Source organism: Panthera uncia, chromosome E1, assembly GCF_023721935.1.
Source record: "Panthera uncia isolate 11264 chromosome E1, Puncia_PCG_1.0, whole genome shotgun sequence".
Lineage (NCBI taxonomy): Eukaryota > Metazoa > Chordata > Mammalia > Carnivora > Felidae > Panthera > Panthera uncia.
The window spans coordinates 45,674,534-45,690,408 of NC_064814.1; the positions used below are offsets into that span (position 1 = coordinate 45,674,534).

The 15,875-nt window shown below is 43.6% G+C and overlaps 1 long non-coding RNA gene across 1 annotated transcript; it reads right to left on the reverse strand.

The window, feature by feature from the left end:
- Window positions 1–4,095: 4,095 nt before the first annotated feature.
- Window positions 4,096–12,460, reverse strand: LOC125926906 (uncharacterized). The gene is made up of 2 exons (XR_007459192.1): window positions 12,424–12,460; window positions 4,096–4,502 (listed from the first exon to the last, which is right to left on the reverse strand). It is a non-coding gene; the product is annotated as an uncharacterized LOC125926906 (long non-coding RNA).
- Window positions 12,461–15,875: the final 3,415 nt, after the last annotated feature.

The following is a 15,875-nucleotide window of genomic DNA, read 5'->3' on the forward strand; positions in this document are numbered from 1 at the left end:
TCAACCTTAATTCCTTAAAGCCATCTGGTCTTATCTGAGTCTGTACATGTCTCTTTCAAATATGATGTTCCAGTCAAAGCCTTGGTAATATAACCAATGTTTCCAATGGTGTTCTGTTAAAGGAGAACAGATTTTTATTGAATTTATGTAAATAATTATAATCACCATGAAGGAAAGAATACTCATTGAGAGTTTTGAATTCTGGAGGGTTCAGGCAGGGAGAAAAGATAAATGCTTCAATTTGTTCATAAAGGAATCTCTATCAAATTTTTGTAAGTCATAGATAACCTAAGAGAAAAAGTTTCCTTGAATCTGAAGAGCAAGCATTAGAGAATCAGCAATATTTTCAAACAAGAGTCATAAAACAAAACTGTAATCATTTTCCTTAATTCACTTAGTCCCATGTTATCAACTTTTGTTTTGCTTGAATGTAGTTTTCCCATTAGTTTTGGAAATCCTTACTCAGTTTAGTTTTATGATCTTAAAGATATCAGAAACCTGTATTTGTCAAAATTCCTTTTCATATTCATGAACTCTTTGAAGTTGAAACATATTTTGTAAGAGCATCAGAAAAATAACTGTAAATGACAAAAGACTCAAAAATGGGCATGGTTTGATGAGACTCTGATGAGAGCTCATTACAATGCAGTTGACAAGGAAATTTGGTTATTTTTGTGACACATAATGTTTTAATAATTAGAATTTTAAGTGATGACATTATACCAGGAAATAGTCAAACCTTAGGAATTTTATATGGTTTTGGAACAGTTGTAACATTTACCCACAAAGATAACCTAAGAGAAGTTACAATCAGTTATTTGACAATGCTTCCCACGTGACTTAACATACCAAATAAACAAGCCTATTTAGTCAAAAAGACTTCATTTAGTATTTGAATTTCTGGGAAGTTTGTTTAAAAAAAACTTAGAAAGTTTTAAAAGCATGTGCCTATATAAGATGTTAGATTATTATAAAACCTAATATTTAATTGCTGTTTAACCAAAAGGGCCATAAGAGATTTTACGGAACGTTGGAATACTTGTGACCAAATTTTGCCACTTTAATATTGAAGGATTTCGTTTTTTCGAGTAATCAAAGACCTTACAAAAACAAATCAAGAAACCTTATTTTTCTGAGCAAATGGGGGGGGGGGGGGGGGGACCTTGTTTATAATTTCTTATCAAGAGTAGACCAGTAATCCAAGAAATCTTAGTGTTTTTTTCTTAACAGAGAGAAAAGCCAAATCTTAATTTTATATCATACTATTTTAAAAATTCATTTATTCTAGTGTTAGTCCTGACCACATATAAAGTTCTTTTTCAAAGATTCCCCTTCACAAACGTTTTACAACTTGTTTTTTTTTTTTTTTTTTAACTTAGATTCTGTCCTAAATTTTCTCTCTCTAAATAACCAGTCTCATTTCAGGACAAAATTATTTTCTTTCCATCAACAAAATGTATTTTCATTCTTTACACCTTTCTTACATATCTCCTACTTTCTTATATACGTAATTGCTTTTTAAAAAAATCATTTTCCAGCAATCTTAATCATATTTATCAGAGTTTTAATTCTTAGAAATCTTAGTCTCCTGTGAAAATTAACTAGTAACAAATTGTGAATTATTACACCAGAACGTTTTAGAATGGAAAATTTATGAATATATTTAATAGTTTCTACATCCTTTTTTTATAGTACAGTCTTTCAATAATGCACAAAGTATGCTTACCAACTGACTCAAGTATTTTTTTTTAAGTTTATTTATATTGAGAGAGACAGATTGCAAGCAGGAAGGTGCAGAGAGAGGGGAAGAGAGAGAATCCCAAGAAATCTCTGCTCTGACAGCAGGGCTTGATCTCATGAACCGAACCATGAGATCATGACCTGAGCTAAAATCAAGAGTTAGATGCTTAACCAACTGAGCCACCCAGATGCCCCTGGACTCAAGTATTTTCAGTTTCTCTACAATAAGAAGCCAACACAGACAAACCTACATGCAGTAATTAATGTTTTAAGATTTTATTTTATTTGGGAAAGACTTAGATACCCAATGAATTTAACCTAGTTTATCATTTAACTTAGCAAAACTTCAAAGTTTTAGATTATTAATGATTTGGGGAAGCTATTTTAAAATTTATCCATAAACCTAGTTATTTAATTTACTTGTTCTCAGCAATTACCCATGAAAACTTTATGAGACAGACAAAATTAACCAGTATTTTAAGTTCCCTCTGCTTACACATTGCAACAGAGATAACATGAACTTAACCAATAAATTCAAATAGAATAAAAAGTTGGTTGCCTACATTATATTTGATGTCGATAACTCTAAAGCCATGTTTATTTTAATGAAATCAATGACCTCAAATTAGCTTTAATATCGAATATATTGCATCCAAATCCACTAAAAAGTCAATCGGTTTGTTCCCCACTGGTCAATTTTATTTGGGGCTCCTGTGGGGAAATCTGAAGTGAGTGATTTAAGTCCAGGGGAGTCCTTGACTCTTTCATGTTGATTTGGGAGGTGCTTCGCTTTGAACCTCACAAGGAGGTGGCCCAACAGCTTGGGGTGCTTTTTGCTCCTTGACAGTGAGGGTAGGACGAGCAAGAGCTGATGGCACTGGAGGCACCAAGGATAGTTTAGGAGTTGGTTGTGCGAGTGGACTGGAAGCGGGTACAGGAACAGGAAGCAGAGGCAAAGGTAGAAGGGGAGTCGCTGGCAAGGCCAGAGGCAGATTTAAAGTTTTGGCCCCAATTTTTTTTTTAAACCTCCATCTCCTATCCGGTCTCCTGTCAGCCTCTGGAAGAGGAGAGGGCCGGGCACCAGTTCTGGTGCTTGTGCTTGGAGGGTGGATTTAGGATTTCTAGTGTCTGCCTGTCTTCCTTCTCCTGTTCCTCATTATTCCGACTACTGGGTAAGGGGTCAGTGTCTTAAATTTTCTTCATCTTTATCTCTTTGGGCCATCAGTTAGGTCCTTTCCTGTGATGCATCTTTATTATGAAGTAACATAAAAGTATGGATGTTGGGAATTTTATCCCGGCTCATGTGAACTTGAAAAAACATTTGGATTAGTTTTTAGCCTTTTGTGTTTTAAAATGCTCAATTTTTACAAGCGCTTGCCTTTAAACCAATTAAATAGAGCTCTTTTACAGATTAACTTTAGCAATGCCCATCCACAGGTAGAGAAAATATCTCACATTTATAATACATATGGACACAAATGCACAAACAGGATGCAAACAAAATGTAGTCTGCATTTCATCAATGTTTGTGGAGAGGACATTAAAGACCCAATTTCCATATATCCCCCTTTTATTAACACAAATCTAATTGTAAGACAGCATTATAATTTATGGATCTATTAATTAGTTATTTTCCGTTTCCAATTACATCACAACCGGTTTCTTGCAGAGATACCAAAAGCTGCAGCAAGGGACAAACCGAATGAAGCCAGAGTACCTCTGTGACTGTTGGTTCCTCCCCCAAAGCCAGGAGCTTCATTGACTGAACCAAATGGCTTCCTGGTTTCTGGTTACTTGGTCTCATAGCCGGCTTTCCCTACTTATGCACACAAGAAACTAATTCAGACATGTCAAAAGAACCCCATTTGGGCCACCTGAGACTCAAGTTATCCTTCCAATTTTCCCATGTAAGTAAGCACTTGCAAGTATAGGCTCCATATGTCCTATACATGTAGCCGGCTGGAGTTTCTTGTGGGTGGTTCTTGGTTTTCTGGGGGCTAATTCCATCCTTTGAAGCATGGCTCCCCAATTCTTTTAGTTTCAGTTTTACTTTTAGAATAAGGCTTGAATAAGATTGTGGTGGATCGAGAGGGTGCTGTTTGTGAGTGTCGCCAGTCGCCATGATAAACTCTCTTACGTGTCTTGGTTTCTTCCAGAGAGGTCCAAGACCACCGAGGGGGCTCGGGGCACTGGATGATCAATCCTTACGTGTGCGTTCCCTGACGAGCCAATCATTAATTATCTTATGAGATGGAAATTCCTATGGGACCCCTTGTCGCGACCGGGACAACAAACACCGAGATCAGGGTCCTGAGGGTAGGGGAATGTAAGAAAAAAAGAGAGAAGAGAAGACAGTTTGGGAACAGGAGGGTCCCCTGGGCTGATGGCCCAAGTGACGGCTTTATTGTTGCTGTACACAGTCTTTTATATCCAGACTCTTATGGGTCAGGTCATTCTAAGAATAAACAGGTTTCACATAATCGCTGCCCACCAAAACATTTAGTTCTGTGTTTCTTGTGCATTTTCTAGACGGGTCACAAGACCTTGTTGATAAGATTGCTAGCAAAACACAATTCCCATGTTTGTTTCTATCTGACTCGGGGTAGAAAAAGGGAGGTAGCATTACTGCCAACACCTGCAGACCACAGGCTTCAGGAATTAACTTTCTCAGCCTTGACAAGGCTTTCGTATGCCCTTGAGAGTGGGGGAATGGGAGGGGGAACCACTGGGTTGGCTTGAGTCAACAGGGAACGTTGCTCGACCTGGTCTCAGCCTGGCGCCGGGGCCCGGCCTCCCACATGAATGGGAGGGGGAACCACCGGGTTGGCTTGAGTCAACAGGGAACATTGCTCGACCCGGTCTCAGCCTGGCACCGTGGCCCGGCCCCCCACATGTCCCCCTATTGTTTGTAATTGCAACATGTGCATCCTGGCTTGGTATGTGGTAAAGGCAGTAAGACCCCATCTCCAGAAACAACACAGCAAGACAAGTATAACAGATATTACGGAAACAATTCCAATAAAGATCCAAAAGGAATGCTGAAGAATATTAAATGGATTAAACCCATTAAGTTGGTGCAGTATGGTTCCAGCGAGATCTCCAGGGTCAGGGAAACTGAGTGAGCTACGTGCAACAGCATTTATCTCTTCTTGTAGCTGTAAAAGGTCTAAGCTAGTGTTAGCATCATGCCAAACCCCTTGTAAATGACGACGCACTTGTCCCCATGTCGTACTGGTATACTCTAAAGGGGTAACACAGATATGCTTATACGCATTATGACAAATTAAAGAAAGTCTGGTACGCAAAACAGCAAACTGATCACCAAGATACATCAACGCTTCTTGTAGTGCCTCTAATTGGGCTTCCAATTTACGGTCTATTCGTTCTTGAGTGGCAAACACCTTGGATACATTATGAGCCAATTCATTTACATGGGATGCCGTTTGGGCACTTTCACGTAAGGATATTACAGATAGAGTTGCAGAGGCAATTACAGTCACTGCTGCTATGAGTCCAGCAATTAAGGGTCCAAGAAACCGTTTGGTCCTGCGCAGCCGTTCACAAGCAGGACAAGTCAGCCGGTATAACTGATGACCATCTTCTTTCACTGGAGTAATGGCTCCGTCTCCAACAATCAGATAGTAGGGTGGAGGAACACAGGCACGCAATTGCAGAACTGGAGAAACATAATATTCTGGAAAACTAAAGCTGTCATTAGTATATATTTTATCAAAGGTAGCATATAACTTCCAAAGATCAGAATGAATTCTTCCTTCAGGGGATTGCAAAGTGGTTTGTGGGATAATCTTGTGGTGTACCTGTACCTTGTTAGGAGGTGGACCCATATCTCTTAAAGGAGCCACTAAAGGTCTCCTTGTTTCCCTTTGCACTTCCAAAATAGCCATAGGTGTTTCTTGAAGGAATGAATGCCAGGCCTTTCGGGAATAATCTGTAATGGTATAGTTTATGCCTTTAGGAGTCATCCTCAATGAAGAGGACTGGGCACATTTACCCCAAGGTGAGTCCCCAGTAAGGCCTTGACCAACTGAGGGACATATAGGAAGATTCTGAGGGGGATCACGCGGTCCAAAAAACATCCATTCTCCTAATAATTCTCTCTTTTGCCAATAAGCGGCAACAGAGCGGGGTACCCATTCAGAAGGACGCTTGCCATTTTGCCACATAGTATAAGTAATAGACCGCCCTACTGGTTTCGTACCCAAACACCCATATAAGCAAGTTTGTACGGCGTAGACTCCCTTTGCAGGCAGATGGGTACTCCTGCAGAGAGTGCCGTCCAATTTATAGAGGCCGACACAGTGGGCAAAAACCCTGCATCTTCCCCTCCCATAAAGGAGAGATTGGTGTATACTTTGGGTGTGGGGTCTCTCCATGTTACAGGTTGTACTGTAGGAGGACCTACCACGTATGCCCAATAGAGGGCAGACTCCCCGGTTGTAGTGAGAATGCACAGGCATGCCAAGAAGACATGTGTGGCCGTTACCTCTCTACCTGAGGCCGTCACTACATCAGTGGCCTGGGTCAGCAGGTTCTTTATCTGTCCCCAGGTGGGTGTACCCGCCTTATGACTCCACCGTTGTCGCTTCTGGGGGGGCTCCGTCACTGTCAATTTGGCCATTTTTCGGTGCAACCGTAGTATCTTTGAGGAGCCGAAGCGGGACCCAGCGCGGCGCTTCCTCATCCTGTGGAAAAACACAAGCATACCCTCGCCCTTTTCGAAGCACTGGGTCTGGGCCTTGCCAAATGCCTTCCGGCATATCTTTCCATCTTGCCATCAAGAGAGGTTCTTGATTCCTTCCCCAGCGACGCTCTGCGGCAGTCATCCCTGCTTCATTGACATTTAAAAAATTTAAAACACAACACAAGAGTGAGATGTACATGTGGGGAATACTTTATCTTTCCCTTTAATATCTCCCCCTCTTTAAGTTTTTGCAGATACTGTTTTAGAGTCAGATGAGCTCGCTCAACAATAGCCTGTCCTGTGGAATTATAAGCAATGCCAGTTGTATGCTCAATTTGGAGTCGGCGGCAAAATTCTGTAAAAGATTTAGAAGTATAAGCACTACCATTGTCAGTTTTTATTTTATGAGGTTTGCCCATTGCTGCAAAGGCAGAAAATAGGTGATTTTGAACATCAACAAATGCTTCTCCTGAGTGGGCTGAAGCATGTATATAGCCTGAGCAAGTATCTACAGACACATGTATATATTGCAATTTCCCAAAAGGTAAATATTGGGTGACGTCCATTTGCCACAAGTCATTGGGGCGAAAACCTCGGGGATTAATGGCATACACCGGCTGTGGGAAGAATTGCGGACAGATGCCGCATTGTTTAACAATTTGGCCGCTTCACGAGATATTTTGAATTCTCGTCGAAGGGCTGCCGCATTCTGATGAAAATTATCATGACTCCTTTTGGCTGTTTCCAAAGGAGTGGTAATGGGCAGAACTTGCAATAAATGGGTTGCTGCATCGGCTATCCGATTCCCAGCAACTAGGGGACCAGGCAGATCGGCGTGAGCTCGAATGTGGGAAATATAAATTGGAATGTGCCGTAAATTAAGAAGTTTTTGTATAGCATGAAATAGATGATAAAGTTCCTCATCTGCTGTCAGTATAAAGGCAGTGGAAAGCTGCAACACGGCTTTGACAACGTATTGACTGTCAGAATAGACATTTATAGATTCCGGGTAAGTTTTTAGGGCTACCTGTACAGCATAAAGCTCGGCCCTTTGGACAGATTGAGTCGTATAATTTAAAGTGATCAAATTTTTATGTTGAGAAGTGACATAATACACTGCAATTTTACCCTCTTTACCAGCATCCACAAAAATGGAAGCAGCATCTTCAATCGGCTGACAAACAATAGGATTATAGGGCAAAATATCTATAAGACTGAAACCTTGTACTAAAGAATCAGAAGGTAAATGAAATTTAATTTGACCTGTAAAATCAGCCAAGGCAAGTTGCCATTCGATGGACTGGGCAAAAGCAGCGTCCACCAGCTTCTGTGCCAGAAAGGCACATGCAATAAATTCTGGATCATGTCCAAAGAGCTGAACAGCTCGGGATCTTCCTCTAATGATGAGAAGACAAACCATAGATAGCAAAGGATTAATGACATGCAGAGAGTGTAAGGCTAAATGTAGCCATTCAAGTGGGCCATGAGATTGCCACAGAATTGCAAAGGGGATGACTTGAGGTTTTAATATTATTAGATACAAAGGCTGAGAAGGGTCAATTCTAGTGACTTGGGCCTGCTGAATGGCCTGTTCTATATGTCTTATAGCTTCTTTAGCTTCTTGAGTGAGACTTCGCAGGGATGCTGGAGAACTATCTCCTTTTAGAATATTAAACAAAGACAGTAATTGTTCTGTGGTGACCCCTAGTGTATTTCTAATCCAATTTATATCTCCTAATAATGTCTGAAAATCATTTAAAGTAGTCAAATGTCCGGTTCTAATTGATACTTTCTGAGGTCGGACAGTTGGTTTGGAGATGAGATACCCTAGGTATTCAAAAGGTGCTTCCCTTTGAACTTTCTCAGGGGCAACAATCAAATTATATGCTTTAAGGCATCTTTGAAGAGAAATAAAAGCCTCCTGTAATAATTCCTCAGTTTCAGCAGCCAAAAGTAAGTCATCCATATAATGGATACAATATACATGGGGAAAACTCTGTCTAAAAGGGGCAATTGCTCTGGCCACAAACTCTTGACATAAAGTCGGACTGTTAGCCATGCCTTGCGGTAAGACCTTCCCCTGATACCACTTAGCAGGTTCCTGTAAGTTAGTGGAAGGCAGGGAGAATGCAAAATGTTCTCCGTCGCCAGGGGCCAACGGAATGGTAAAAAAACAATCTTTTAAGTCCAAAACTAGTAATTGATATTGTAAAGGAATGGCCGATGGGGAAGGGAGGCTGGGTTGCAAAGCCCCCATGGGCTTCATGACAGCATTAATTGCTCTCAAATCTTGCAGCAACCTCCATTTATTTGACTTTTTTCTCATCACAAAGATTGGGGTGTTCCAGGGACTGGTGGAGGGAACTAAATGACCTAATTGCAGTTGTTCCTCTATGAGGTGAGCAGCAGCCTCCCTCTTAACAGTAGGTAAGGGCCATTGGTCAACCCACACTGGAGTGGAAGACATCCACTGGAGAGGCATAGTGTGGGGAGTTTCCAATGGCCCTAGGAAAAACCCAATCCAAAATGGTCTCTTTTAGGCTCGGGGACATACGGCTCAGGATTCCCCTGCAACTCCTTCCCAAAGCATTTCCCCTCAATATAGCCCATTTCCTTCATAAGGTGCATAGCAAGATTAGTCTGTTTTTGAATCGGGACTGCCTTAGTCTCCAGAGTCAAATTCATTGCAGTTAATATGTCCCTGCCCCAGAGATTAAGATCTATGTTCAACACAAAAGGCTGAAAAGTTCCAGTCATACCATCAGGCAGTCTCCAATGTAAATAATCAGAGCTTTGCAACGGAGCAGAGGCATAACCAACACCTTTAATTGGAATATTAGTCACTTGAGTAGGCCATGTGACAGGCCAATTTTTTTGAGCAATAACTGAGACATCTGCACCTGTATCCACTAGTCCCTCAAAAGGGACTCCTTGGATATGCAATGTAAGCATGGGCTTTTCCACAGAGATCACTTTAGCCCAATAAAGATCTGTGGAGCTGAACCCCTGATTTCCCCGGTAAGGTTTAACAGCCTTATTATTGGAGGATATCTGGGGTATCAAGATCAATTGTGCTATGGGAGTCTTGGGCTCAAGCACCAAAGTTCCCATAGTTAAGCTGGCCAAAATTTTTATTTCTCCAGTGTAATCTTCATCAATAACTCCAGGATAGATCATCAATCCCTTAAGAGTCCAGCTGGATCTTCCCAATAATAACCCCCAAGTATTCCTGGGTAGAGGCCCCCATATCCCTGTGGGGATGGCTTTGGGGGGCTGTCCTCCTTCTAGGTAAACGGACTGAGCTGGGGTAAGATCTAGTCCTGCACTGGCGGGGGTACTGCGGTGTAGTTGGCTAATACCTGGGAGGTCTCCAGGGTTGGACACAATGGGTGAGAAGGTGCCTGTGGGAACATTGCCGCAATTGTTTGAGGGGCCTGCGGCTGGCCCCGCTTCCAGTTTCCCTGAAGAGGTCTGCCATTACAATCAGTTTTAGAGCGGCATTCATTGACCCAGTGATACCCCCGTCTGCATCTGGGACAAATAATTGCCGGCTTGTTATTAATGTTAGGGCCACTTGGCAAACCGGGGGTAGTTGGAATTATTTCTTTACTACGACATTGGGCCTTCATATGGCCCTTTTGGCCACATTTGAAACACACTATTCCACCCAACTTCCTTGGATTAGTTCTTACGTTTTCACCCTGAAGCTGGGCATGCACCTGTAAGGGGTCCATTCCCTTTAAGGCGGCTGCCAAAGTAATGCCCTGAATATAAGATGGTCCAATCTCAGCACATAGCCTAATATAATCCTCCAAGGTACCCTGATTTTTCCAAGGACGAATGGTTGCCTGACATGCAGAATTAGCATTTTCATAAGCCAGTTGTTTTACAATAATGGTACCTGCCTCCCCATCAGTAACGATACGACTGACTACAGTCAAAAGGCACCCAACGAAATCCTGGTACTTCTCATCTGGCCCTTGCCTAATTTTAGACAATTCCTCAGTTCTGCCCCCTGTGGAGAGGAGTTTTTTCCAAGCTGTAATGGCACAGGTATTAATTTGATTATACGCAATTTCAGGATAATTCAGCTGGAGGCCCACATCATAATATTGCCCTGTACCTGTGAGCATGTTGAAATCCACTGGTATGTTAGTTCTTTTATTATACATAGCCTGTTTTTCAGCATTCTCTGCAAATTCTGCTTTCCACAAGAGGTTATCTCTCACACTCAAACAAGCCTGAGCAATGACCTTCCAATCTCCTGGGCACAACGCCTCCCTGCTCAAATTATCAAGCATAGACAGGGTAAAGGGAGCTGTTGGACCATACTGGGCTGTAGAGGATTTCAAATCTTTCAGCAATTGAAAACTTAGGGCGGAGTACACTCTCTGTCCCCCCTGCTGAATAACAGGGTCAGTGTGAAAAGCAGAGGTGTCTTCCCCATACTGTGTTGCTTGATACAGAGTCCGCTGCAAAGGAGTAGTTCCCATAACGGGGTAAGGTTCAGTGGACTGTTGATTCTGAGTAATAGGGAAAGCCAGCCGAGGTAAGCCTCTATCTGGTGCCTGAAAAGAAGGTCGTTTTAAAGGCACCTTCTGGGGGCGCCTGGGTGGCGCAGTCGGTTAAGCGTCCGACTTCAGCCAGGTCACGGTCTCGCGGTCCGTGAGTTCGAGCCCCGCGTCAGGCTCTGGGCTGATGGCTCGGAGCCTGGAGCCTGTTTCCGATTCTGTGTCTCCCTCTCTCTCTGCCCCTCCCCCGTTCATGCTCTGTCTCTCTCTGTCCCAAAAATAAATAAAAAACGTTGAAAAAAAAAAAAAATAAAGGCACCTTCTGGACCAGAGGGGCCAAGAAGGCAGGCGTCCTCTGGTCTTCCAAATATGGCCCATCATCCCCCTGATCCCCAAAAGGAGAATCATCATTATTTTCTGGATCTTGCACAGATAACTGTTCTAGGAGGGGGAGAGGAGGTAAAGGTGAAGGCACCCATGACTGTCCCGAAAGGGCATTGAAAGTAGTTTCTGGAGGGAGAGGAGCATCTGAAGTCACTAAGGGTTGGGCTACTTCCGAGCTAAGAGAAAACTATTTCAATAGAATCCTGCGGATCAAGGACCTCCTTAATATAGGTCCAAGTAGACCACAAAGTCCCTGGAACTGCAGCCCCACGAATCTTCATTTGATTTTTAAGTTTCTGACCAACTCGCTGCCAATCCTTTAAATCAACTGTACCCCCGTCTGGAAACCATGGGCAATAATCATGCACTATGTCAAAAAATTCCCTAAGGGCTGACTGAGAAACCTTAATTCCCTCTCCTTCATAAGAGCCTGCAAGGCAGTTACAAAATATCCCTGTTCCGTAGACTGTTTCTGTCCCATAGTTTTACTCCCGTCGTCTGTGCTGCTGGCACAGTTCCCCTACCTGAATTAGACGTCGCGCGTCCGCTTTCACTTTCCTCCTTGTTGTCTCAGGTCCCTGTTCGGGTGCCACTTGTCGCAACCGGCGCAACAAACACCGAGATCAGGGTCCTGAGGGTAGGGGAATGTAAGAAAAAAAGAGAGAAGAGAAGACAGTTTGGGAACAGGAGGGTCCCCTGGGCTGATGGCCCAAGTGATGGCTTTATTGTTGCTGTACACAATCTTTTATATCCAGACTCTTATGGGTCAGGTCATTCTAAGAATAAACAGGTTTCACATAATCGCTGGCAACCAAAACATTTAGTTCTGTGTTCCTTGTGAATTTTCTAAACGGGTCACAACAAGACCTTGTTGATAAGATTGCTAGCAAAACACAATTCCCATGTTTGTTTCTATCTGACTCGGGGTAGAAAAAGGGAGGTAGCCTTACTGCCAACACCTGCAGACCACAGGCTTCAGGAATTAACTTTCTCAGCCTTGACAAGGCTTTCGTATGCCCTTGAGAGTGGGGGAATGGGAGGGGGAACCACCGGGTTAGCTGAGTCAACAGCGAGACGTTGCTCGACCTGGTCTCAGCCTGGCACCGGGGCCCGGCCTCCCACACCCCTAGACGTCTTGAATAGTATCCTCAGACACTTCCGCTAGGGTTTCTGCCACCTGAAAGCACCGTTCGACCAGAAGGAGCAAGTGTCCCTTCTCTTCAGAGCTCAGTGATTCAGCCTCTCATATTTCTAACCAGAAAATGGATTCAAGCCTTATATTAATAAGATCAATTAGTATCATGCCAAATTAAAACAACCAGCCCATCCACTTTCCCCCTCTAGGTTATTCCCACCTAGAGAACATTACCGCTCAAATCAAAGTCATGACCATCAACACAAATTAGGGACGTCCGGATATCGCCAGATACACCTGTGAAATGTGAGCAGTCAGAGGGGCACAAGGGGCTGTGCTGGTTCCGAGGGCCACGTTCCAGATGATCTGCGCCCCCCCGCCACCCCCTGCCCACCAAGGTGTTCTCAGCCAAGCTGCTCTGGTATTCTGACAACAGTGCCAAGAACTGTTAATGCAAAATGAACAAATCTTTCACAATTTCTAAAAAAAAAAAAAAAAGGACGAGAGTTTTGAGCCCAAGTGAGGACAGCTGCCTGGAATATACAATCTTCACAAAGAAGACAGTACTTTGGGGAAGGAATTTTAATACAGGATTCTATATGGGTTTTTTTGTTTTTGTTTTTGTTTTTTTGTTACATCAACAGTTGCAAATCATCATGATGAAGGACATTTCAGAAAATTACCATTATTTTATGCTTTTAGTATGTGCAAGGTGGAAGGCTTTAGGGGTATGAGAATGGAACTTAGGGAGATTTTTCCTCTTTAGTTTGGATGTTTCCTTTAGGTTATTTGCTAATGAAACACATACAGTGTGTGCTCAGGGCAGGAAGATTGCCCATGCTTTGAAGTTTGGTGAAGTCATGGTGACCTTGGTAAAAGCGTAGCTTCCCCGAGAGCCCAGGAACAGGGCCCACAAACGTTAAAGTTGAAAATGTCCTTTATCACACTTTAGGAGAGTACCCTTTGTGTGTTGCTTGTGTCCTGTTGTGTCTGGGTCACTTTTCCTTTCAGTGCAGCCTTCTGCACTGACTCCCTGCCTGTTGTGGGCTGTGATCTCTGCGGTGTGGGTGGGACCCAGGCAGGCCAGCTCTGAGGGGACTGCCCACCCACCCCTGAACTTGAGAGGGGGCATTGGCATTAGCAACATTTGTGTGGGGCCTCTGGTCCCACGCCCCATCCCTGAAGCGCTTCGGCTGCTTTAACAGCATTTGCCCTGAGCCCTGGGCTGAGGCTAGCGTGCCTCGTGTGGCGTGTCCTCTCGAGAAACTGCGGGTCTGGCGCGTGCTGGCAGGTTGGGTAGCTGGCGCCCACGCAGCCCCACCTCCCGCAGAAGGGCCGGTGTTTATGCTGGAAGGTGGGGGAGGAAATTGGCACCTGCCAGCTCCCTTGTTTTTTGAAGTGCCCCCAACACACTCCGAAATCAGTATGAACAGATCTGTCTCCCGTTTGCCCCCATGTTGTGTAAACTGCCCTTTTTGCCTTGCCTCTCTGCACCGACTGCAATCCCTTTCAGGGCCAGGTACCCAGCTATCTCTCACCCTCCTGGCAGCCCAGTGCTGAGTCAGCTGACTTTTAGAGCTGACTTTTACAGGCTCCACCTGGGTGGCTCAGTCAGTTAAGCATCCTTCAGCTCAGGTCATGATCTCACAGTCAGTGAGTTCAAGCCCGGTGTCAGGCTCTGGGCTGACACCTCGGAGTCTGGAGCCTGCTTCAGATTCTGTGTCTCCCTCTCTCTTTGCTCCTCCCCAGATAACGCTCTGTCTCTCTCTAAAAAATAAAATAAAAACATGAAAAAAAAATTAAAGCTTTGGGCTCCAAGTCCCATTGCTTATTCGAATTCAGCCCCTTGGTTTTTAAAAGCCAAATGTTTGGGGGATTAGTTTTCCCCACGTGAGCTCCCCCGTGTGAGTGATGTGAAACTGTTGGGGTTCAGAGCCCTCCGCCAAGAAAGAATTCTTGAGACATCTTCAGTGCAAAAGGTGGCTTTATTAAATCACAGGGACAGGACCTGTGGGCAGAAAGAGCTGCACTGGGGTTGTGATGGGTGACTGATCATATACCTTCAAGTTTGGAGGGAGGGCGTGGTTAGGGATAGAATAAGTCTCTAAGGAATTCTGGAAGCAAGGTTTCCAGGACCTTGACGGGGCTAGCTGTTGTTAGGAAAAGATCATTCAGTACTAACAAAATCTTAGTCATGAGACTCTTCAGATCAGTGGGCCATATGCATGGCTAACATATAACATATATGCTAACATATATTTGGGGGCTAGAGATAAAGGAATTTTCCAAAGGAGTTTCTATATGTTAAAGGAGATTTACAGGATCCTGGGGGGTCGGGGTAATTTTAAGCTAAGTTTGCCTTTTGGCTTTAGCAGTGTTAACATCGAGGCCGCCGAGTTCCTAGGGGAAGGTCACTCTGCCTGTCTCAAGGACTTGTCAAAGGGCTGTAAGCTGTAAGGAAATTTAATTTTTTTCTTTTGCCTTTGTTTTCCACATCGTAAGGGCCAGTTTCTCTGCCGGCTCCCTGCGTGTAGCTCCCTCTCTCCCGGCAGCAGCCTCCCTCCCCACTTCTGGCCTTTCAGATACAGCTTCTTCTCTTTGGATGGCTCTCTGGTTTATTGACTTGGATGTGGATGGTATCTACAGTAAAACCTGGAATTGCCAGTAACTGGTCCTGCTTGTATTGATGTTCTAATTTAGGGGCATTTGGCAATATTGGGAAAGGCTTTATCTGTAACATATGTTTGCTTCCTAGAATTTTCTGGTTCTGTCTGAACCCTAAACTTACAATACAGGTTACTTGTACCAGCACACGAGATGTGCTCAAGGAATATCAACGGGACGCATCTGTCTTGTTTTAAGGAAGACGGTCGCAATAGTTAGGCGTTATCTAGGGAGAGAAAAGAGGTACAAGACCTGCCAAGACATTGGACCTGACACGAAACTGAACCCCACATATTTTCATAAAAGCGTAAGTCTATTAAATTATTAATTGATTCCTAAAGCACTCATTGAGCACCTAAAATGTAACAGGACTCATAGTAAGTGTTGAGATGCAGAGAAGAGTAAAACAAAAGCTCTGGTCTCAAGATGATTCCTTGATAGAAAAGGGACCCAAGGAGGCCAAAGTGGCAGAAACACGAAGGGTTGTAGGTGCTGTGTGTTAGGTGGCTTACGTGCACAGTGACGATAAAGAGAAAACTCTGCTGTGGCAGGACAGTGACAGTATTGCGAAAGGGCATCCTGGTAGAGATGCACGTGTGTTTATTTATTTTTATTTTTTTTATTAAAAAAAATTTTTTTTAACGTTTATTTATTTTTGAGACAGAGAGAGACAGAGCATGAACGGGGGAGGGGCAGAGAGAGAGGGAGACACAGAATCTGAAGCAGGCTCCAGGCTCTG